Source organism: Bos indicus, chromosome 29 (assembly GCF_029378745.1).
Source record: "Bos indicus isolate NIAB-ARS_2022 breed Sahiwal x Tharparkar chromosome 29, NIAB-ARS_B.indTharparkar_mat_pri_1.0, whole genome shotgun sequence".
NCBI classification, from domain to species: Eukaryota; Metazoa; Chordata; class Mammalia; order Artiodactyla; family Bovidae; genus Bos; species Bos indicus.
Window position 1 is genome coordinate 23,159,557 of NC_091788.1, and position 25,465 is coordinate 23,185,021.

The following is a 25,465-nucleotide window of genomic DNA, read 5'->3' on the forward strand; positions in this document are numbered from 1 at the left end:
TCTCATTGTGATTATTTAACTTGCTTTATATAGTACAGTAGTGATTTTCAACATATGGTCCCAGGGACTGCACAAGATCAAAAATTATTTTTGTAACAGTACTAAGACATTTTTTACCTTTTTAACTCTCATTTTCTCATGGGTGTGCAGGGGAGTTTTTCCGAGGCTACATCACAGGTGACGTAATAAAAAATTGAATGCAAGAGTAGGTAAGAAAAGCTAGCTGTCCTCCATTAGGTAAGAGTTTAAGTAGATTTAAAAACTATAATCAGTGCCATACTTGTCAGTATTTTTTTTGAAAATAAAATTTTTTTCTCACAAAAATGTTATCTTTGTTCATATGTGATAAATTTAGTAATGTATTTAAAATATTTACAAAATACCTCAATTGGATTTCTAATATGATAACTATCAATAAATATAAGTCACATATAAAAATGTCTTCTAGGGTCCTTAATAATTTTTAAGAGTGAGAAGCAGTCCTGAGATCAGAGTACTGGGTTTGCAATAAGATAGCATATACACTTATGGACATGAAGTGATGTATTGTTTGTCCTTCTAAGGCCTGAGTTTAGCTCAGAGTCACCCCAAACCAGTAGCTTTTATATGTTTTGTTTGTTTGGCAAGAGAAAAGTAAAGTTAGAATAGTTTAACATGAATTAGGAACATACCTGAATCAGCCATTTGATTAACTAGAATCACCATACAAAACCTGATGTGGAGCCTAGCAATGATTGTTGGTTTTATTGTTTTTGAATGCACTTGTCAACAGGCGTCAAGTGTAGATACTACCACAATGCAATGCACATGATGATCATTTTGTTAACAGTGGAGAATCCCAGGGACGGGGGAGCCTGTTGGGCTTCTGTCTATGGGGTCGCACAGAGTCGGACATGACTGAAGCGACTTGGCGGCAGCAGCAGCAGCAGCAGCAGCAGGACACTGTGTAGACAAATTGCTAACAGAATTTTAATTGAAATGATGACAAACATTTAAGGTAACTACATACCTTAGTTACCTTAGTTAAAGTTGGCTTCAAGTTTGACCCATATAAGAAGTAATATACAATATTTGATGCCAGTTGCCCTTTGCTTCCCTAGGTCTCATTCACTCTTTTTTTAACTTATTCATTTTAATTGGAGGCTAATTACTTTATAATATTGTGGTGGTTTTTGCCATACATTTACATGAATTAGCCATGGGTGTACATGTGTTCCCCATCCTGAACCCCCCTCCCACCTCCCTCCCCACCCCATCCCTCAGGATCATCCCAGTGTACCTACCCTGAGCACCCTGTCTCATTCATCGAACCTGGACTGGCGATTTGTTTCACATATGATAATATACATGTTTCAATGCTATTCTCTTAAATCATCCCACCCTCGCCTTCTCCCACAGAGTCCCAAAGTCTGTTCTTTACATCTGTGTCTCTTTGCTGTCTCACATATAGGATCATTGTTACCATCTTTCTAAATTCCATATATATGCATTAATATACTGTATTGGTGTTTTTCTTTCTGACTTACTTGGCTCTGTATAATAGGCTCCAGTTTCATCCACCTCATTAGAACTGATTAAAATGCATTCTTTTTAATAGCTGAGTAATATTCCATTGTTTATATGTACCACAGCTTTCTTATCCATTTGTCTGCCAATGGACATATAGGTTGCTTCCATGTCCTGGCTATTGTAAACAGTGCTGCGATGAACATTGGGGTACACGTGTCTCTTTCAATTATGATTTCCTTGATGTGTATGCCCAGCAGTGGGATTGCTGGGCCTCACTCTCCTTTTTAAAATTGAAGTGTAGGTGATTTTCAATGTTGTTTTAGTTTATGGTGTTCAGCAAAATGATATACATACATATGTATATATTATTTTTCATAATCTTTTTCATAGTGGTTTATTACAAGATATTGAATATGGTTCCCTGTGCTATACAGTAGGGCTTGTTTATTTTATATATATAGTAGTTCATTAATCCCAAACTCCTAGTTTATCCCTCCCATACCCTCTTTCCTCTGTGGTAACTATAAGTTTATTTTCTGTGTCTGTGAGTCTGTTTCTGTTTCATAAGCAAATTTATTGATATCATATTTTATATTTCATACATAAGTCATCAGATCAGATCAGATCAGTCGCTCAGTCGTGTCCAACTCTTTGTGACCCCATGAATCGCAGCACACCAGGCCTCCCTGTCCATCACCAACTCCCGGAGTTCACTGAAACTCACGTCCATCGAGTCAGTGATGCCATCCAGCCATCTCATCCTCTGTTGTCCCCTTCTCATCCTGCCCCCAATCCCTCCCAGCATCAGAGTCTTTTCCAATGAGTCAACTCTTCGAATGAGGTGGCCAAAGTACTGGAGTTTCAGCTTTAGCATCATTCCTTCCAAAGAAATCCCAGGAATGGACTGGTTGGATCTCCTTGCAGTCCAAGGGACTCTCAAGAGTCTTCTCCAACACCACAGTTCAAAAGCATCAATTCTTTGGCGCTCAGCCTTCTTCACAGTCCAACTCTCACATCCATACATGACCACAGGAAAAACCATAGCCTTGACTAGATGAACCTTTGTTGGCAAAGTAATGTCTCTGCTTTTGAATATGCTATCTAGGTTGGTCATAACTTTCCTTCCAAGAGGATATGGTATATACACAATGAAATATTGCTACTGCTACTGCTAAGTCGCTTCAGTCATGTCCGACTCTTTGCGACCCCATAGACGGAAGCCTACCAGGCTCCCCTGTCCCTGGGATTCTCCAGGCAAGAACACTGGAGTGGGTTGCCCTTTCCTTCTCCAATGCATGAAAGTGAAAAGTGAAAGTGAAGTCGCTCAGTCGTGTCTAACCCTCAGCGACCCCATGGACTGCAGCCTACCAGGCTTCGCCATCCATGGGATTTTCCAGGCAAGAGAACTAGAGTGAGGTGCCATTGCCTTCTCCTGGTTTAGCTAATAACATCATTAACAAGGTGCTTTTAAAGTGGTGCAATGCTAAAGAATCTGCCTGCCAATGCAGGGGATGCAGGAGACATGGGTTCAATCCCTTGGTTGGGAAGACTCCTTGGAGGAAATGGCAACCCACTCCAATATTCTTGCCTGGAAAATCCCATGGACAGAGAAGCCTGGCAGGCTACAGTCCATGGGGTTGTCAAGACTCGAAGATGACTGAGCACACACACTCACCCTGATCATTAACAAGGCGTTTTATTCATTAACCTGACCTTAACCTTAAAAAATAAATTTGTTCACATTTCACACTTAAAAGTGGAATTTTAGCCTTCAACTCAAAAAGACGCATTTAAAATCCAAATGCGCCAACTAGTGTTTTTCTTGCAATGCTTTTATTAGACAAAAGCCATTATTAAAAATTTTATTCGACTTCAGAAAATCCTGTTTAGGTCACTACTTTTAATGAGTCTAAAAGCTTCTAAATCTATTTTATTAATATGAGTTAAAATTTTATATTTGTATAAGGAGATTGTAATGGTAAACTTTTTATTTCATCTTGGTCATAAAAATAATGAAATACTTACTATACTGCTAAAAAATTTTCTTTCTTGACATTGGGCCACTGGGTGTCTTTTCACCATTTGTATTTCTTGTTAAACAATCCACTTTTTTCTAAGTTAAGTCAGAAAGAGGAGGACAAATACCATAAGGTCATATCTTATGGTATTTGTCTTCCTCTTTCTGACTTAACTTCATTTAATATGATAATCTCTAGGTACATTAATGCTGCTGCAAAAGGCATTATTTCATTCTTTCTTATGACTGACTAGTATTTCATTGTGTATATACCATATCCTTTCCCTCAATTCCTCTGTTGTGGACATTTAGGTTGCTTCCATGTCTTAGCTATTGTAAATAGTGTCAGAATGAACATTGGGATGCATGTATCTTTCTGAATTATGGTTTTCTCTGATCTTGCCAGGGAGTGGGGTTTCTGGGTTATATGGTAGACCAGTTTTTAGGTTTCTATTTCTTTGAATCATCTTTAAGTTCCTTTTTCACTGCTTCATAGTTTTCAGCATATTAGTCTTTTACCTCTTCCATCAGATTTATGCCTAATTATTTTTAATGCACTTTTAAAAGGGATGTTTTTTACTTCATTTTGATATTTCATTATTAATATAAAGTGATTCACTCTTTACTAGACATGTGGGAATACCTGAAACAATATATGAAAACTTTATTGGTTCTTTATAAATATTTATCATTATTATCTGTTTTATTTGAAAGCAAAAGAGAAAAACACACATAATTGTTCAGCCTAAACCAATGTCTAACAGAGCCTAAAGAATTGGTACATTGCCACTGATGACTACAGGCTACAAAAGATGGTCCAGAAATTTAGACTCTAACATTTGAGACACATTGCATAGTATGTTAAAGGGGCTAGTTCATTTTGTACTTCTTAAGTAATAGACTATAAGTGCATCTAGAAAATCTGGTTTTTATATTAACTATTCAAAATCTCCCAATAAGGATTAGAAATAACTTGACAAAGGAATGAAATATGGTCATGTTTCTCTCTAGCTTGGTGCACAAGCTTAGGTTTCACTTTTATTTATTTATTTATTTTTTAAATTTTATTTTATTTTTAAACTTTACATAACACTTTTAATTGCAAAATTTTGCAAAACTTGAGCTTTCTCTGTCAGTGAGGGTCAGCCAATCATTACACTTCTTCAGAACCACTCCTGCTCACTTCCCCTGTGCTCTTGAAATTATTATATCTCGACTTTTTGGTAATAGCTACCTTAACAGGTGTGAAGTGATACCTTACTGGGGTATTGATTTGTATTTCTTTGATGAATGGTGATGTCATATGTCTTGTTTGGAAACAATTCTATTTGGGTTCTTTGTCTACTTTTAGTAGGGTTATTTGTATTTTTGCCATTGAGTTGCATGAGTTCCTTGTATATTCTGGATATTGACCCCTTATTGGATATGTGGTTTGCAAATATTCTCTCCCATTCCACAGGTTGCTTTCTCATTCTCTTGATGGCTTCCTTTGATGGGCAAAATTTTTTATGTCACGCTCTTTCTCATAATTTTTTCTGACACTAATTTGTAAGACTATTCTCATTTTTCCCCCATTTCTTGTATATTTGGGAGATTCTTTTTGGCTTTTCTTTAAAAAAAATATCCATTGTAAATTTCTTTTCATTTTCTGTGTCATCTTATTATATCTTCTCATATTGCCTTTCAATGTTCTCTCTGATTTCTTTTAGGCACAGAAGGTTTCTGATGTGTGTTAGTCCTCAATATCCTCTCCACCCTTCACTGGTTTAATGTTTAGAAGCAAATGAGCCATTAAGATAATAATCCCTGTTCTTACTTTTTTTGCCCTGAGGCTCGTTAGCTTATATTTCTATTCACTGAATCTAGTCATTGCTTTCATCAAGTCAAGTTATTGCAAAGGTTTTTAAAGTTTTTCTTCCCTTTCTGACGGTCACCATTCTAACTAGTTTCATTGACCCTCTGCTTCAGTCTCATTGCCAGACATAATTACATTTCTGCCTCAGGATGGATGAAGGGCTAAAATTTCTGGCTCTGGAAATCAGAGTCAACCAATATTCCTTACCACATGTATGATCTTGGTTAAGTAATTAACTTTCTCATATGTATAATAGAATAGTAATAGTAAAGATAGTGACAAAAAATAATATTTTTTAAGCACCTACCTTGTATTATGTTTTTCTGTACAAAAACCTATATAATGTTCTATTAACCCAATGAATTATTTACTGTTAACCTTTTCATTTTACAGATGATAGAATTGAGGATCAGATATATGGATTTACTTATATTGGAGTTGTTGGAAATACTATGGAAATAGTCTCCAGTGACCTATGTGGCACAGGAGCACATAAATTGTATTTGCTTAAACCAGTCAAATCAATGTTAATTACTTTGAAATTAAGCAGTACTATTTAGTGGCTAGAAAACAAGCTGCCTCTGAGACAGAGCAACTAGAATAATTGAGTATCTGTAGCATACAGCTGACCACAATATTCAAAAATCTCCTGACATTATAGTCTATTAGGTGGAGTAGCCTAAAGCTACCTCTACTAAGATATATTTTCTTGAGAGGTACGTAGAATAGGAAGTAGACCCACCAAGTAGTTGTGTGGAAACACAGCTTACTCACTTCCTGTATATACCAGCGAGATGTTTGTAAACTTTCAGGCCTATTAGCCATTATTCCCAAGAAGGCATAATTTGTGGTGAAGAGATTTTTCATTATAGACCCAGCATGGAGTAAAACCCTTGTTTGGTCTTCAGTACAAATATGTTGAAGGAAAAAAAACAATGAACTTCAGATAAGTGATCAGACAACTTGAGTTTGCATCCTATTTTTTTTTTCTTATGGTACAGATGTAATTTTTAAAGTTTGTTGAATTTGCTTCAAAGAAATGGAAATAATCTTTGTCCTGTCTCAAAGGTTTAGCATAAAGATTGCTGCTGCTGCTGCTGCTGCTGCTAAGTCGCTTCAGTCATGTCTGACTCTGTGCGACCCCATAGACAGCAGCCCACCAGGCTCCCCGTCCCTGGGATTCTCCATGCAAGAAGCATAAAGATTAAATGAGATAATAGATGTGACAACGTGTGTGAAATTTTTAAATGCCTGTTATTAATTGGAATGAGTTTTAATCTACACTCAACTTTTTAACTTGCTTCATTACCAACAATGAGCCCCATTAATCTTTGGCTGCATTGCTGCCCCTTACTTTCTCTCTGTAGAATATTCTCAGTCTCTAATCTTGATTCTATATTAAGAATATAGAATACCTTTGGTAACTGTCTTACAAAAACCTTAAAATGTCCTGTGATTATAATCCTGCAGTTAAAAAATTCTGTAATAAAATAATATTTTGATATTAGCTTCAAAACATCATTGGGGCTTTTGAAATTAAGGTAGAAGTTAGTGCCATTAATTAAGATTCCATCCAGTTCCTCGGAGAAGGCAATGGCACCCCACTGCAGTACTCTTGCCTGGAAAATCCCATGGACAGAGGAGCCTGGTGGGCTGCAGTCCATGGGGTCGCTAAGAGTCAGACACGACTGAGCGACTTCCCTTTCACTTTTCACTTTCATGCATTGGAGAAGGAAATGGCAACCCACTCCAGTGTTCTTGCCTGGAGAATCCCAGGGACGGGGGAGCCTGGTGGGCTGCCATCTATGGGGTCGCACACAGTCAGACACGACTGAAGCAACTTAGCAGCAGCAACCAATCGGGTTGGGGTTGATTATGATGTTGAAGGTTTATTGACACTATTTCCTAGACATCACCTTCTAAAGGCTTTAGTTTAATTACTTATTTAGTTCTTTCAATAATCCAGTGAGGTAAGTAGTATTGTTTTTAAAGATGAAGAAATGGAGGCAAATGGGATTAAGTAGCTTTCATAGTAACAGATTTAATAAATGACAGAGACAGAGGCATCAAACCCAGCTTATTTGGCTCCAGAACCAATGCTCATCATTACCATCCTATATGGACTCTCACATGCCAGCCAGCACACCATACTTCCTCCTCCATTGTGTTGATATTTCACCCATCAACCCATGATGTTCAGACTTCCATGATGATAACCCACTGTTTTGAATAGTAACAAGTCTGTCATCAGTCCTCTGAAATAATAGGGATCTCTCTTAGGTCATTGGGTATCATTAAGATCTTTATTAATATATTCACAGCCCTTGGTACTTTGGTTAACTGCTGTTGCTCCTCGGTTTAACATACAAGCACCCATAGAAGTAGAAAGGTATCAGTTCAGTTCAGTCACTCAGTCTTGTCTAACTCTTTGTGATCCTATGGACTGCAGCAGGCCAGGCTTCCCTGTCCATCACCAACTCCCGGAGCTTGCTCAAACTCATGCCCATCGGGTTGGTGATGCCATCCAACCATCTCATCCTCTGTTGTCCCCTTCTTCTCCCGCCTTCAGGAGAAGGCAGGGTCTTTCCCACCATCAGGGTCTTTTCCAATGAGTCACTTCTTCTCATCAGGTGGCCAAAGTATTGGAGTTTCAGCTTCAGCATCAGTCCTTCCAATTAATATTCAAGACTGATTTAGTTTAGGATTGACTGTTTGGATATCCTTGCAGTCCAAGAGACTCTCAAGATTCTTCTCCAACACCACAATTCAAAAGCATCAAGATGAATGGCCTTTTTACTTTGCTTCCTCCCCTCCCCTGATCTCTGATCTATAAAGGAACCTGGCATCCAGAGATGAGGTAATTTACCTCAAGAGAGGCATATTACCATGTAAAAGGTAGACAATACTGCCATGAAATCATATCTCAAGATAACTGTTACTTATTAGGAGCTTTTATTAATATTTTGGACAATATGAGTACAGTTATAAAAGAGACTTTCAGTTTCAGACACAAGCCATATTATGTTGTTGTTCAGTCGCTTAGTCATATCCAACTCTTTGCAAGCCCATTGACTGTAGCATGCCAGGCTTCCCTGTCCTTCACCATTTCCCAGAGTTTGCTCAGACTTGTGTCCATTGAGTTGGTAATGCCATCCAACTATATCATCCTCTGTAATCCCCTTCTCCTCCTGCCTTCTATGTTCCCCAGCCTGAGAGTCTTTTCCAATGAGTTGACTCTGCATCAGATGGCCAGGAGCTTCAGCTTCAGCATCAGTCCTCCCAATGAATAGTCAGGGTTGATTTCCTTTAGGATTGACTGGTTTGGTCTTCTTGCAGCCCAAGGCCCTCTGAAGAGTCTCCATCATCACAGTTCAAAAGCGTCAATTCTTCGGCATTCAGCCTTCTTTATGGTCCAACTCTCACATTCATACATGACTACTGGAAAAACCATAGCTTTGACTATATGGACCCTTGTCATATAGTCAAAATCATATTATGGCTTCCCCATTTATCATTGAAAGTGTCTCAATTCCTGTTTTATAAAGTGGGGAAAAATTATTCCTTTGAAGGCATTAGTGAAGATAAAGAAAGATAACACATGTGAGGTAATTAACAGAGAATTGGGTGTCAAATAACTACCTCACTATTTGACAGTCACTGTCCTCAGCATTTCACATGCATTATCATATTACATCCTGTATTATCGTATTATATCATAACTCTCATTAAATTGAAGTGCTTACTGTTATTGATGTGAATTTCATTTTTTATCGAAGGATATTTTTTTAATTGGAGGGTAATTGCTTTACAGTGTTGTTAGTTTTTGCCATGCAAAAACATGAAGCAGCTGTAAGTATGTATATATCCCCTCCCTCCTAAACCTCTCTCTGGCCCCATCTCACACCCTTGGTCATCCCAGAGCACCGAGCTGAGCTCCCTAGAGAGTAGTATTGACATATTTACACTACCATGTATAAAGTAGCTAATGGGAAGTTGTTGATGTGGATTTTAAATTAATGGACATTTGAGCTTTGGATTTTTTTTTTCTTTTAAGTGAATGTGAAGTCGACAGGCATACTGAATTTGGATGTAACTGATGTTATAGGGGCTCTTCAGAATAAGACTTTGTATACAGTATTGATCTGATGAAATGAAATCTAAAAGATAAATACAGAAAAAATAATAGGACAATCATATCAAAGAATATTGGACTTTAGACTTGCAAGAATGTTACTCCTACACATCCAGCTTCTGACAAAACTTCTCTCTAGAACATTTATTGTATTTCTGATATTCTATGCTAAAGGCAGAGATAAAGCCTTCCCCTTTTCTTTTTTGGTTTGCATAGACTTCCATCATATCTTGGAAAACAAGAAGTGGGGAAGAAGTATCAATATTGAGTTTCCCACTAGGTGGCAAAGAGGCACTACATTAATTTACAGCCTTTCTGTGTGCAATGTAAAAATAGGAGAGAAAAACCATGTCAGCTGTTGACTGCCTTGGAAGGAATATAGATACACATCTATGTGTATGTGTGTATGTATGTGTATATGTATATATATATATATATATATATATATATATATATATATATATTTCTGCAGATTTTGCCTTTGGGAGAGAAACTGACTTGTAATGATTACAAATCAGAAAGTGTGAGAAAGAATTATTGAGGTAAGTCAGATTAGGGAATTTTAAAACATGTAAATGTTTAAACTTATCTTCGAGGGAGACAGAGTAGGCAATTCCAAACTGGTACTTTTAGTGCATTTCCTGGCTGTTTTTCAGCTTGTTAGAGCATCTCCTGAGCCTTCTGTTCTTATTTAATTCAGCAGCCAAATATGCTTCTGAAAGAAAGGAGATACCATAATAACTCTGGATCTCTGAACTTGATTTGTCTTTGTTTTAAAATGTTTTAACATTTTCAACATTCCTGGAGTTTCTTTTTAAAAAAATCACTTATCACAAAAGCTCTGGACCATGACTAGAGCCAGTACCCCATGTACAAGGCATTTTTAAACCATTCTGATTCTCTGCCTAAGGGGAGGTGACAGTAAACTTGGATGGGGAAGTCCTTGCAGTCTTTACAGCGAAGTCTGGGCAGGGAGATTTATTTGTTTCTTCCTGTTGAAAATATGAATGGAGACTAGAGGAGATGGAACAGGAAGTACAGTGTCTTCTCTAAGCTCCCATTCTCTCAAATGATAACTAAATCTGTTTGTATAATTTAATTGAATATAATTTTAATAGACTATTTGGATTCACTTGAGAAGTTAGTTTAATCTACGCTCTCTACTCTCAGTATTCTTATCTGTTCATCATCGTTTAGTTGCTAAGTTGTGCCTGACTCTATAATGCCTTTTAGACCCCTCTACAGACCTCTTTGCACTGTAGGCTACCTGGCTTCTCTGTCCATGGGATTTCCCAGGCAAGAATACTGCAGTGGGTTACCATTTCCTTCTCCAATTCTTATCTGTTAAATAAAGTAATACTAGGACCTCCTTCAAAATGCTGCCATGAGGATTAAATGAGATAATGAGGATAACAGTAATAAAAAGGATCTTGATCACTAACAATGCCTAAGTGCTTGGTTTGTACCAGTTAATGTGTGAAGTGAAGTTGCTCAGTCACATGCGACTCTTTGCAATCCCATAGACTGTATTCCTACCAGGCTCCTTCATCCATGGAATTCTCCAAGAGTGCTAGAGTGGCTTGCCATTTCCTTCTCCAGGGGATCTTCCCAACCCGGGGATCGTACCCAGGTCTCCTGCATTATAGGCAGGCTCTTTACCCTCTGAGCCACCCGGGAAGCCCTCATGTGTGAAGCCACAGTTTAAATTTATTCTTGAGACCAAGACACATATTTACAGATTTGGGTCAGGAAGTTAATCTTGTTTATTGTGCTCACACACAAAATAAAACATAATGAAGTCAAACATACACCAAGCAAACTAACAAACCAAAACAAAGAAAGAGTGCAGGTGAACTGAGTTCAGGCACGTTCAGGCTTACCCTGAACATTCTCAGTTGTATAAATATTTGAATCTCTTCAGAAACTTGTGGCTTAGTTTCCAATTGGGAGCCCCCATTACAAAGAGACCTCTAAGATCTCTTTCTGGTCCATCATGCGATGACTAAGATCCCGACAACTACCAAGTTTAGTGAGACCTATCCTGACAAATTGCAACTTACAGCCTTTGACGCTATGCCTACATGTTCCCGGTGGTGATGGCCCGATTTGAATTTACCACTTTTCTCTTGATACTTCCTATTTCCTTACTCTGATTTATTTTTCCCATAATTTAACTTACCATATACTGTTGACCCTTGGACAAGGCAGGGTTAGGTCAGTCTATCCCCCACACAGTAGAAAATCTGGGTTTCTCATCTATGGATTCAGACAACCTCTGATCAGATTGGGTTTTGTTACTGGAAAAAAAAAAAAACACACACACTTAAGTGGACCTGTGATATTCAAATCCATGTCATTCAAGGGTCATTTGTAGTTTACTTATTTATTATATTCATTTGTCTGTCTCCTTCAGCCAAAATATAAAATTTTTGAGGGCAGTGATTTTTGTTTGTATTTTCAACTCTGTGTCCTCAGACCCTAGATATGTAATCCTCATTAAATATTTGAGTAAATGAATCAAGAACTTAAGTAACTGAAGGGTGAGGGAAGAAAAGGCAATGGAAAGATCATGTACTTCATATTCTATTGATTTTATGATTCTAGTTTTGCCTGTGAGTTGATTCAATTTTTTCTAAACTGATGTCAATTTATTGAATCATGTGCTATTTTGTATTGGCAACCCCTGGAAGTTTACACTCTAGTGTGCCAGGCAGACAATAAACAAATGAGTTAAAGAATAATCTTTGAGGTTAATAAAAAACTTGTCTAGGATTTTACATAGACGTTAAGCACTGTAACCTATTTGGAATATAGTTATCCTGAAACTGTGTTTTATATGGCAGTCATATTGCTTATAATGTATTTTTATGTCATTTGACTTGGCTTTGAAAATGTGATGGAGCTCATAAGGGGTAATAAATCCTCTTCTCGAAAACATCACAATTGGTACCCTGATAATAAGTTCATAAAGAAAATAATCAAGATGATGTTTTAAGTTAATGGGGTGGGGTTTGTAGGAGATACAATCTTAGAAAAGCTTCCCTGGATGAAAACTTTTTAAGCTGAGGCAAGGAGTATAGGAAGATGGGAATGAGCCATTTAAGCAACAATATGAGGGAAGAGAGTCCCAGGCAGAGGGACCAGGGCTTGCAAAATCTCAGCAGTAAAGGCATGAATCTGGAGCAGAAATGTGACTAGTGTGGAATGAGGGGAGAGGATTATATGGGATAAGGTTTTACAGGTACAGGAGCAAATTATGGGAGTAGGTTGGAGGCTACTTGTAGAATGTGGTGTTAAGTTTTCTATTTATTCTAAGGGTGAATGGGAAGACATCAATTAGTTTAAGCCAGCAGGTAGCATAATTAATCTAAATTGTGAAACAATCCCTGTTGTAAGAAAAGATAAGCCTGATGAGGAAGAAGAGAGGAAACGGTCATTTAGGAGGCTACTGAAATGGTTTAGGTGAGTGATGATGGAGGCTTAGACTAAGGTGATGGTAGTGGAAAGGGAAGAAGTAGGGATTGCAGATATATGTTGGGGGTAGAAGAGTGAGGACTTGCTAATGGATTCAGTGTGAGAGTGAAGGGGAAAAGACTTAGTAATGAATCTTGAGTTTTTGGCCTAGCTGGATATTGGAACCACCAACGAATATGCAAAAGACTGGGGGGGAAAAAAAAAAACATGCAAAAGAGAAAAGCACCTAGATGAGTGTCTGGTACCTGTATCAGTCACTTAGGAAATGGCAGCTTGCTAATCCTTTATGTTAGATGTAGAGTATAGAACATATCATATGGCTCTGATATTCTTGACAAGGAGAATATTAATAAAGTGATAGAAATGCAAGCCAAATTAGAATGTTACTCTCTCTGGGAAACCTTACATTTCTCTCTGTTATCCAGTCCAGGCTTGTTCTGCTTGCCGCACCATAGGCCAGTGAATCTAACAGGTGAGGTGTTGAGGCAAGGAAGATACTTTAAGGGAGCCGGCAGACTGAGAAGATGGCAGGCTAGTGCCTCAAAATAACCATTTTATTGGGTTCTGGATGCCAGGTTCCTTTATAGATCAGAGATGAGGGGAGGTGAGGAAGCAAAGTAAAAAGGCCATTAATCTTGATGCTTTTGAATTGTGGTGTCGGAGAAGACTCTTGAGAGTCCCTTGAACTGCAAGGAGATCCAATCAATACAGCCTACAGGAGATCAGTCCTGAGTGTTCATTCATTGGAAGGAATGATGTTGAAGCTTAAACACTAATACTTTGGCCACCTGATGTGAAGAACTGACTCATTTGAAAAGACCCTGATGCTGGGAAAGATTGAAGACGGGAGGAGAAGGGGACGACAGAGGATGAGATGGTTGGATGGCATCACTGACTTAATGGACATGAGTTTGAGTAAACTCCGGGAATTAGTGATGTACAAGGAGGCCTGGCATGCTGCAGTCCATGGGGTTGCAGAGTCGGACACCACAGAGTGACTGAACTGAACTGAATCTTGGAAACATCTCCTAGAATAGCAAACCTCGGGCAGGGGATGTGTTAATTTCTTCCTTCCTGCCATTCACAGATGGACAGGGTTCTGAAGAAGGCATTTTAGTGTAGCAGTCAGGCAGAGAGGCAGGATTCTCTGTGGCAAACCATTCTGTATGATTATAATAAAAGCAACGAAAAGCAAGTCAAAGAAACAGTTCCAACATGGAGTCAGAATTGGCTTCCTCCCAGCAACATCTCCATCACATAAAGAAGGAAATATTCCCTCTAAGCATTTGCATCATGTCACCATTATGGCACACTCTACACTGAATTTAATTTATTTAGTCTTTTTGCTACTTGTCTGCCTAGATTGTGAGCTTTTTTGGAGGAACAGAGATCACTTAGCTTTCAATCATGAATCCACAATACCTTGCATAGAGTTAGTGCTCAAAAGCAAATGACTGAATATTTGTGTGGCTAACACAAATGAACTATCAGAGTCATATGCTTCTCAAAGATTTTCTGTGAGACTATATTTGGTCTTGATCCTCTGGTTGTTAAACATTTAAAAGGTAATGCATGTAAGTGAAGTGTTAGAAAACCTTTTCAAAAATCTAGATTGGTATGGTACTCAAGTAGTCTCAAGATTAGCTTTCATAATAAACGGATTTGGGTTTCAGAATACTGTATAGTTATAAAATCCATGAACTATGAGCTCAGCCTTATCACCAGGAATCTTTAATACTTGGCAAGGTTTGAGGACGGAGCTGGTTGTCTTTGTTTTTGTGTCCAACATTGTACTGTGGCTAGAGGAACTGTATGTGACTTCCTGTGGCACCTCAGATACCTTAAATGTAGGGTCAGAGGCTTCCCTGGTGGTATGGCGGTTGACAGGCTGCCTGCAATGCAGGGGACACTGGTTCCATCCCTAGTCCTGGCAGGTCCCACATGCCTTGGGGCAGCTGAGCCCATGTGCCGCAACTCCTGAAGCCCACATGCCCTAGAGCCTGTGCTCCTCAACAAGAGAGTAGCCCCAGCTTGCCACAACCAGAAAAAGCCCTCACACAGCAATAAAGACCCAGCACAGCCAATAAATAATTTAAAAAAATTAAAAAGTGGGATTATCGAGAAGATTGACACCTGAGAGTCTGAGGACAGATTCTGAGATTAAAATGACAGTTAAATGTTTTTACCTATATTTTTACCCAGGGCTGAATTCTTGTCTGGCCCCCCAGAAGGAGCCTACAAAAAACAAACAAGCCAAAGGCTTTGCATTATTTCAGTTAAATCATTACGAAAACATGGCTGCAGGCAGCCCCACCCCAGCTTCTGTCTCATGCTGAATATCTTTATGCCTCAGTGACATTATATTTAAAGCAGCAGTAAGTGACACTAATTTATCTTGTAGGGCATGATTCTTAAATTTTAATGTGCATAGTAAGCACCTGGGAAACTTGTTAAAATGCAGATTCTGATTCAGTAGCTCTGGGGTGGGACCTTAGATTCTCCATTCCCATAAGCTGATGCTAATACAGCTGGTCCACAGATCACAATATGAGTAGCAAAGCTCCAGAGCTATATAGGGTGAAAGAACATCCAGATTAAAGAGAGTTTGTGCAAACCTTTGATTTTTAATAGTGGCTTAATATTTTGTCCTATGGATATATTATAATTTAGTTGATAAATTCCATATTTTGGAAATGCATTCTTTGGCTTTTGTAAACATCATTCTAATGAACTTACATGTCAAAAAATATTTGTCTGTCTTGCTGGTTATTTATTTATTAATTTTTGGCTATATTCAGTTCAGTTCAGTCACTCATCGTGTCAAACTCTTTGCAACCCCATGGACTGCAGCACACCAGGCTTCCCTGTCCATCACCATCTCCCGGAGCTTGCTCAAACTCATGTCCATCAACTCGATGATGCCATCCAACCATCTCATCCTCTGTCATCCCCTTCTCCTCCTGCCTTCAATCTTTCCCAGTATCAGGGTCTTTTCCAAGGAATCAGTTCTTCGCATCAGGTGGTCAAAGTTTTGGAGCTTCATGCTTCAGCATCAGTTGTTCCAATGAATATTCAGGACTGATTTTGTTTAGGGTTGACTGGTTGGATCTCCTTGCAGTCCAAGGGACTTGCAAGAGTCTTCTCCAACACCACAGTTCAAAAGGATGAATTCTTTGGTGCTCAGCTTTTTTTTATAGTCCAACTCTCACATCCATACATGACTACTGTAAAAACCATAGCTTTGACTGGATGGACCTTTGTTGGCAAAGTAATGTCTCTGCTTTTGAATATGCTGTCTAAGTTGGTCATAACTTTTCTTCCAAGGAGCAAGTGTCTTTTAATTTTATGGCTGAAGTCACCATCTGCAGTGATTTTGGAGCCCCAAAAAATAAAGTCTGACACTGTTTCTGTTGTTTCCCCATCTATTTCCCATGAAGTGATGGGACTGGATGCCATGATCTTCGTTTTTTGAATGTTGAGGTTTAAACAAGCTTTTTCACTGCACTCTTTCACTTTAATCAAGAGGCTCTTTAGTTCCTCTTCACTTTCTGCCATAAGGGTGGTGTCATCTGCATATCTGAGGTTATTGATATTTGGCTGTATTACTAGAAGTGTAATTAATTTTTCAAAGGTACACATTTTAGCACATATTCTCAAATTGGCAAGAATTTTCAAATGAACTCTAGATGAAGTTATTACATATAATTCCATCTTTGCAGCTTTTCCTGCCTACAGGTTCATGTGACATTCTGACACCATGACATTTTTAGTAATGCCTTAAGTAAAATTTTATTCCTTTTATCTGACCATGCCCCTTCTTTTTTATGCTAGTTAAATATTTTAAGTGTTGAGTTTGTGAAGAATCACAGCTGTTGCTGAGGAATGAATTTATAAGTGCATTCCTGGCACAGAATACAAATACTGTATATGACACATAGATAATCAAATCAGACAGAATGACTTCACCTCTTAAGATTTGCACCCAACTCAATCAGTTGATTAAACATCCAGAACAGCTGGCAGCTGACAGGAATGACTTCTTTTAGAATAACATGGAATATCTAGATTCAAATATGTAGAGGAAAATTGAAGAAAAAAATTCCTTCATTACTGTTTAATACATACAATAATAATAATTTGGAGGCTTATTGTGTTTTCAGCAGAGTAAAATTAATTTATCTGAATATGCACTGTTGATCTGGTTCTCCATATGAACACTAGTTTGGTTTGTCCTGGTTTCTGACAGGTCTTGACAGCTAACATCCAGATCTCTTCTGCTCTGAAATGTCCAAGAGCAAAATGGGAGAGCATGTGCTCTTTTGGAAGTCAGCATGCTAAGGCAAAGCCTTATAGTGACAAGAAAATATTTTTGGAGTAAGTACACTTACACCACAGTATCTCTGTAATGTAGACTACTAGGAGGTTGACACAATGATCAAATAAGAGAATATAAATGAAAATATTTTATAAGCTGAAACATGGTAGTGATACAGTGATTGTCTTGAGGTACAGTAGAGGCACAGAAGCTATGCGAGGCAAACACATTACTCATCCCCTTGTTTCTACCAAATGTCCACATTGTTCTTCCAATGGGAGGCTTCCATTTCTTCTCCCCTTCAAAACTAACCAAAAATCTCATTTCCTCCAAATTTTCATAGACCTCCCAGCTCTTGGTGATTATCCTTTCTCACAACTTATGTGATGTAATTTTCTGCCACTTCCTTATTATGTGCCCTGGATCAAGAAAGCCACCAAAGTTTAATGTATTTATCAGCTATTCCGATAAACATACTTATTAGAGTTGAGGTCTTCATTCTCCATGCAGCCATAAGATTTAATCGTAATAAAAAAAAAAAAAAAAAAAAGATTCAAGATGTACTATTAGTTGAGCACCAAAAATGTAAAGAAGTAAAAAGGTTGATGATCCCTTTAAAGAAATTACAAGCTCATTCTGAAGGAACATATTAGTTTGGTAGAGCTGTCATTAAAAAGTACCATAGATGAGGTGACTTGAACAGTTGTGGATGCTAGAAGCCCCAAAACAAACTTGGCTTCTTCTGCAATCTTTCTCCTTGATCCTCTTCCCACTTTAATATCTTTTTTCCTGTGTGCATATCCTGGTGCCTTTTGTATATCTAAATTTTTCTTCTTATAAGGAGACTAATCAGAGTGGGTTTGGATCTACTCTAAGGGTCTCGTTTTAACTTAATTACCTCCTTAAAGGCCCCATCTAAAGAGCCTTAAGAAGAGAGTAAAAAGCTGGCTTAAAACTCAACATTCAAAAAACAAAGATCATGGCATCCGGTCCCACCACATCATGGCAAATAGAAAGGGAAACAATGGAAACAGTGACAGACTTTATTTTCTTGGGCTCCAAAATCACTGCAGATGGTGACTGCAGCCATGAAATTTGAAAAAGGCTTGCTCCTTGGTTGCAAAGCTAATGCCAAGCTAGACAACATACTAAAAAGCAGAGACATTACTTTGCCCACAAAGGTCTGTCTAGTCAAAGCAATGGTTTTTACACTAGTCATGTATGGATGTGAGAGTTGGACTATAAAGAAAGCTGAGCGCCAAAGAATTGATGCTTTTGAACTGTGGTGTTGGAGAAGACTCTTGAGAGTCCCTTGGACAGCAAGGAGATCCAACCAGTCAATCCTAAACTAAATCAGTCCTGAATATCATTGGAAAGACTGATGCTGAAGCTGAAGCTCCAATACTTTGGCCACATGATGCAAAGAGCTGACTCCTTGGAAAAGGCCCTGATGCTGGTCAAGATTGAAGGCAGGAGGAGAAGGGGACAACAGAGGATGAGATGGTCGAATGGCATCACCGAGTTGATGGACATGAGTTTGAGCAACCTCCAGGAGTTGGTGATGGACAGGGAAGCCTGGCATGCTGCAGTCCATGGGGTCCCAAAGAGTCAGACATGACTGACTGAGCTACTGAACTGCACTGAAGGGCCACATCTCCAGATAGACATTTTGAGTATTAAGACTTCAACATGTATATCTTAGGGGGACACAGTTCAGCCCACAACAGAAAGATAAATCTAGAAGGGTATATAATAAAGGGATGACAAAAAATTAACAATAAAAATAAACAGAGAAATACATAAACTTACTGCAACAGAAAGTGAAGTCGCTCAGTCATGTCCGACTCTTTGTGACCCCATGGACTGTAGTCTATCAGGCTTCTCCATCCATGGGATTTTTCAGGCAAGAGTGCTGGAGTGGATTGCAATTTCCTTCTCCAGAGGATCTTCCTGACCCAGGAATTGAACCCAGGTCTCCCGCATTGCGGGCAGACGCTTTACCATCTGAGCCACCAGGGAAGCCCTACTGTAACAGGGAAGTTTTTTACTCTTCCAAGCTAGATCTGTTTCTTTGGCTACTTTTGTTGTTATAGTCACAGATAATGGCCTGCCTCAGACAATCCTACCCCTCTGTTAAGTTAAAATGCCTTGTTCAGAACCCTGTCCATCTGTATATACCAGGAAGGAAAAAATTAACACATCCCTTGCCTGAGGCTTGCCATTGTAGGAGATACTTGCAAGATTAAATGGCCTTTTTACTTTGTTTTCTCACCTCCCCCACATCTCTGATCAAAGAAAGAAGTTGGCATGCAGACCCCCAATAAAATGGTTATTTTGAGACATTGGTCTGCCTTCTTCTTGGTCAGCCAGCTTTCCAAATGTTGAAGTTGCATTCCTTGCCTCAACACCCTGTCTCTCAGATTCATTTGCCTCTCATTTCACAATAAGATGAGCTTGAACTTGGTAACATTACCAGTCCAGATTATAAAGACTGGACTTGTTTGTTTCTCCAGTGGGTATACAATTCTGAATTGATCTGAACTCACAATTGATAAAGAGACAAATAAAAAAGAATATCAAATAACACTCTCAATTTTTCATTGAACAGAAAATAAATCTCCAACATCTCTTTGACCAAGAGCCTAAATGGTTGCATCATTAAACCAAAAATTCCATTGTTTATGCCACTAGTAGAAAATTACTTGAAGGTCATGTTCAAGAGAGAAACAAAAGCAAATACTCCAAGTAAGAATACAATAAAAAATGAACCAAGATAAAGCAGCAAGGATAATGTTCTGTTGCTGCTTGGGATTCACTTTGGGAGCTAAGACTTTGAGCAGCTCATGAGGTGCACTTCTCAAGTCACTGAGTTTAATTGGCTTTGTCAGATTAGTCCACGTAGGTATCTTGATAGAACTGAAGAGGAAAAGTTAAAATTTTATATAACCTCCTGCTTACTCTGCCTCTGTAACTCAGCTTGCTCCTTGCAAAGTCTGGATCACGTAGGTCACGTAGTCTCAGAAAGTGGGGACTTAGAATACTAGGAACTGGAGCTTATCTCACTCACCCTTGTCCTGCTCTTTGCAATTGTCCAGCCCCTACAAACCTGCTTAATCATGCTTGTCCATGTAAAGATCAGGCATCCCCCTCCTCATCTTGGCTGTTGTTCCTGCGAGCATGAAACCCCTTAGTTTAAACCAGCCTATTATCAGCTAGTGTTGCCCACTATAGTCTGTCTATAAAAATTCTGTAACCTCTTTTTTTGGGGCTTAGAGCTTAGAGTGTTAACTCCTCTGGGCCTGCCAGCATAATAAACCTGAGTTTTTCAACTCTCTGAGTGTGGTGCTTGGTTTTTTGATTACTGGTTTCTTCAACAGAACAACACACAAAACTGCTTGAGTATAAGTATCGAAAAATTAAAGCATGACCCTCCTATCAAATGAACACCTGTCAAAAATTTTATTCAACTCACTAGAGAACCATTAAGAGGTTAAGACTAGTTCAGAGTGCATTTATATAGACAATTTAATGAAGAATTATTACAGTGAGATTGCTGGATTAGATGCAGAACTGATTGCCTGCAGAGGAAAAAAAAAAAAAAAGTAAACTTTGGATTCACTTTTTGCACAGAAACTTTGCATCTTTGCCAGACAAAAATATATAAGCTAACATGTCAGGTCACGGCATCTAGAACCTTAGTTTAACATAGTAAAATAAAGTAATATTTTTAAGGGACTGAGATATATACTTACTACAGTAGCAAATTAATGAAGAGGTCATATCTCCTAATCAGATGAGGATACCTGGGGAATAACTGGAAAGGTAGAGTTTATACTGTATGACAGTCTTTCAGTTCTGATGAAATTATACACCCCCCCCCCACCAAAAAAAAAAGCTAAATTTCCAGGGTGGTGTCAAAAACTATAGCTACATTTTCTCACCATGAGAACACTAGCCTGAAATCTCTGTCTTGGGTAACTTTCAAGGAACATATAATGGACCATTGACAAAAGGATAGCAGAGGGCAAACATTGGTGGGGCAGAGGGAGATGCTGAAAATTGCCTGAAACTGCATTAGCAGAGACCCATCTTTCTCCTTGTGTATAGTGTGGTATTTTTATCTGGTGTACCTGTGTTTTTCCTTTGTTACAATAATGGCTATCCTCTGGCATAATTGATAAGTGGTTGTTGTTCAGTTGCTCAGTTGTGTCCTACTCTTTACAACACCATGGACTGCAGCATGCCAGGCTTCCCTGTCCACCATCTCCTGAAGCTTGCTCAAACTCATGTCCATCGAGTCAATGATGCCCTCCAACTTGAGGGCATCAAGAGAAGGGGCAGGAAGAGAAGGGGATGACAGAGGATATAGTGTGGTATTTTTATACCTGCCTTTAATCTTCCTGCCTTAAATCTTTCCCAGAATCAGGGTCTTTTCCAGTGAGTCAACTCTTCTCATCAGGTGGCCAAAGTTTTAGAGTTTCAGCTTCAGCATCAGTCCTTCCAGTGAGTATTCAGGACTGATTTCATTTAGGATTGACTAGTTTGATCTCCTTGCAGTTCAAGGGAATCTCAAGAGTCTTCTCCAACACCACAGTTCAAAAGCATCAATTCTTCAACATTCAGCCTTCTTCACAATCCAACTCTCACATCCATACATAACTACTGGAAAAACCATAGCCTTGACTAGACGGACCTTTGTAGTCAAAGTAATGTCTCTGGTTTTTAATATGCTGTATAGGTTTCTCATAGCTTTACTTCAAAGGAGAAAGTGTCTTTTAATTTTGTGGCTGCAGTCACCATCTGCAGTGATTTTGGAGCCCACCCAAGAAAATAAAAGTCAGTCACTATTTCCATTGTTTCCCCATCTATTTGCCATGTAGTGATGGGATAAGATGCCATGATCTTTGTTTTTTGAATGTTGAGTTTTAAGTCAGCTTTTTCACTCTCCTCTTTCACCTTCATCAAGAGGCTCTTTAGTTCCTTTTCACTCTCTTCTTTAAGGATGGAGTCATCTGCGTATTTGAGGCTATTGATATTTCTCCTTGCAGTCTTGATTCCAGCTTGGGTTTCATTCCACCTGGGAGTTTGCATTGTGTAATTTGCTTATAAGCTAAATAAGCAGGGTGACAGTATACAGCCTGGACATAGTCCTTTCCCAATTTTGAACCAGTCCATTGTTCCATGTCCAGTTCTCACTGTTTTTTTTCTTGACCTGCATACAAATTTTTCAGGAGTCAAATAAGGTGGTGTAGTATTCCCATCTCTTTAAGATCTTTCCAAAATTTATTGTGATCCACAGTGTCAAAGGTTTGGCTTAGTCAATAAAGCAGAAGTAGATGTTTTTCTGGAACTCTCTTGCTTTTGCGATGATCCAACAGATGTTAGCAATTTGATCTGTAGTTTCCCTGCCTTTTCTAAATCCAGCTTGAACATCTGGAATTTCACAGTTCATGTACTATTGAAGCCTGGCTTGGAGAATTTTGAGCATTACTTTGCTAGCGTGTGAGATGAGTGCAATTGTACAGTAGTTTGAGCATTCTTTGGAATTGCCTTTCTTTGGGATTGGAATGAATACTGATCTTTTCCAGTCTTGTGGCCACTGCTGAGTTTTCCAAATTTGCCGAGTGCAGCACTTTCACAGCATCATCTTTTAGGATTTGGAATAGCTCAGCTGGAATTTTATCACCTCCACTAGCTTTGTTCACAGTGATGTTTCCTAAGGCTCTCTTGACTTCGCACCCCAAGATATCTGGCTCTAGGTGAGTGATCACACTGTCATGGTTATCTGGGGCATTATGATCTTTTTTTTGCATAGTTCTTATGTGTATTCTTTCCACCTCTTCTTAATATCTTCTGCTTCTTTTACATCCATACCATTTCCATCCTTTATTGTGGCCACATTTACATAAAACATTCTCTTGGTATCTCTAATTTTCTTGAAGCGATCTCTAGTCTTTCCCATTCTATTGTTTCCCTCTATTTCTTTGCCTTGATCACTGAGGATGCTTTCTTATGTCTTCTTGCTTTTCCTTAGAACTCTGCATTCAGATGGGCATACTTTTACTTTTCTACTTTATCTTTTACTTCTGTTCTTTTCTCAGGTATTTGTACGGCCTCTTCAGACAACTATTTTACTTTTTGCATTTCTTTTTCTTGGGCTTTTTCTTTTAAATTTATTTTTTTATTGAAGGACAATTGCTTTACAGAATTTTGTTGTTTTCTGTCAAACTTAAACATGAATTGGCCATAGGTATACATATATCCCCTTCCTTTTGTACCACCCTCCCATCTCCCTCCCCATCCCATCCCTCTAGGTTGATACAGAGCCCCTCTTTGAGTTTCCTGAGCTTTTTAGCAAATTCCCATTGGCTATCTATTTTACATATGGTAATATAAGTTTCCATGTTACTCTTTATACAAATCACCATCTCCCTGCCTCTCCCCATGTCCATAAGTCTATTCTCTATGTCTCTTTCTCCATTGCTGCCCTGTAAATAAATTCTTCAGTACCATTTTTCTAGATTCCGTGTATTTATGCTAGAATACGATATTTATCTTTCTCTTTCTGACACACTTCACTTTGTATAATAGGTTCTAGGTTCATCCACCTCATTAGAACTGACTCAAATGCATTGCTTTTTATGGCTGAGTAATATTCCATTGTATATTTACCACAACTTCTTTATTCATTCATGTGTCGGTGGACATCTAGGTTGCTTCCGTGTTCTAACTATTGTAAATAGTGCTGCAATGAACAATAGGATACATGTGTCTCTTTCAATTTTGGTTTCCTCAGGGTTTATGCCTAGGAGTGGGATTGCTGGGTCATATTGTGGTTTTATTCCTAGTTTTTTTAAGGAATCTCCATACCATATTCCATAGTGGCTGTGTCAATTTACATTCCCACCAACAGTGCAAGAGTATTCCCTTTTCTCCACACCCTCTCCAACATTTATTGTCTGTAGACTTTTTGATGATGGCTGTCTGACTGGTGTGAGGTGATTTTTCATTGTGGTTTTGATTTACATTTCTCTGATAATAAGTGATGTTGAGCATCTTTTCATGTGTTTTTTAGCCATCTGTATGTCTTCTTTGGAGAAATGTCTTGTTTAGGTCTTTTTTCTACTTTTGGATTGGGTTGTTTGTTTTTCTGGCATTGAGTTGTATGAGTTGCTTGTATATTTTAGAGATTAATACTTTGTCAGTTATTTCATTTGCTATTTTTTTCTCCAGTTCTGAAGGTTGTCTTTTCACCTTGCTTATAGTTTTCTTTGCTGTGCAAAAACTTTTAAGTTTAATCAGGTCCCAGTTGTTTACTTTTAGTTTTATTTCCATTACTCTAGTAGGTGGGTCATAGAGAATCTTGCTTTGATTTATGTCATATAAAGTGTTCCGCCTATATTTGCCTCTAAGAGTTTTATAGTTTCTGATCTTACATTTAGGTCTTTAATCCTTTTTGAGTTTATCTTTGTGTATGGTATTAGGAAGTGTTCTAATTTCATTCTTTTACATGTAGCTGCCCAGTTTTCCTAGCACCATTTATTGAAGAGGCTGTCTCTGCCCCATTGTATAGTCTTGCCTCCTATGTCAAAAATAAGGTACCCACAGGTGCATGGGTTTATTTCTGGGCTTTCTATCTTGTTCCATTGGTCTGTATTTCTGTTTTTGTGCCTACCATACTGTCTTGATGGCTGTAGCTTTGTAGTATAATCTGAAGTCAGGAAGGTTGATTCCTCCAGCTCCATTCTTCTTTCTCAAGACTGCTTTGGCTCTTCAGGGTCTTTTGTGTTTCCATATGAATTGTGAAATGTTTTGTTCCAGTTTTGTGAAAAATGCCATTGGTAATTTGACAGGGACTGCCTTGAATCTGTGGAGAAGGCAATGGCACCCCACTCCAGTACTCTTGCCTGGAAACTCTCATGGATGGAGGAGCCTGGTGGGCTGCAGTCCATGGGGTCGCAAAGAGTCAGAAATGACTGAGCGACTTCACTTTCACTTTTCACTTTCATGCATTGGAGAAGGCAATGGCACCCCACTCCAGTGTTCTTGCCTGGAGAACCCCAGGGACGGGGGAGCCTGGTGGGCTGCCGTCTATGGGGTCGCACAAAGTCCGACATGACTGAAGTGATTTAGCAGCAGCGGCAGCAGCCTTGAATCTATAGA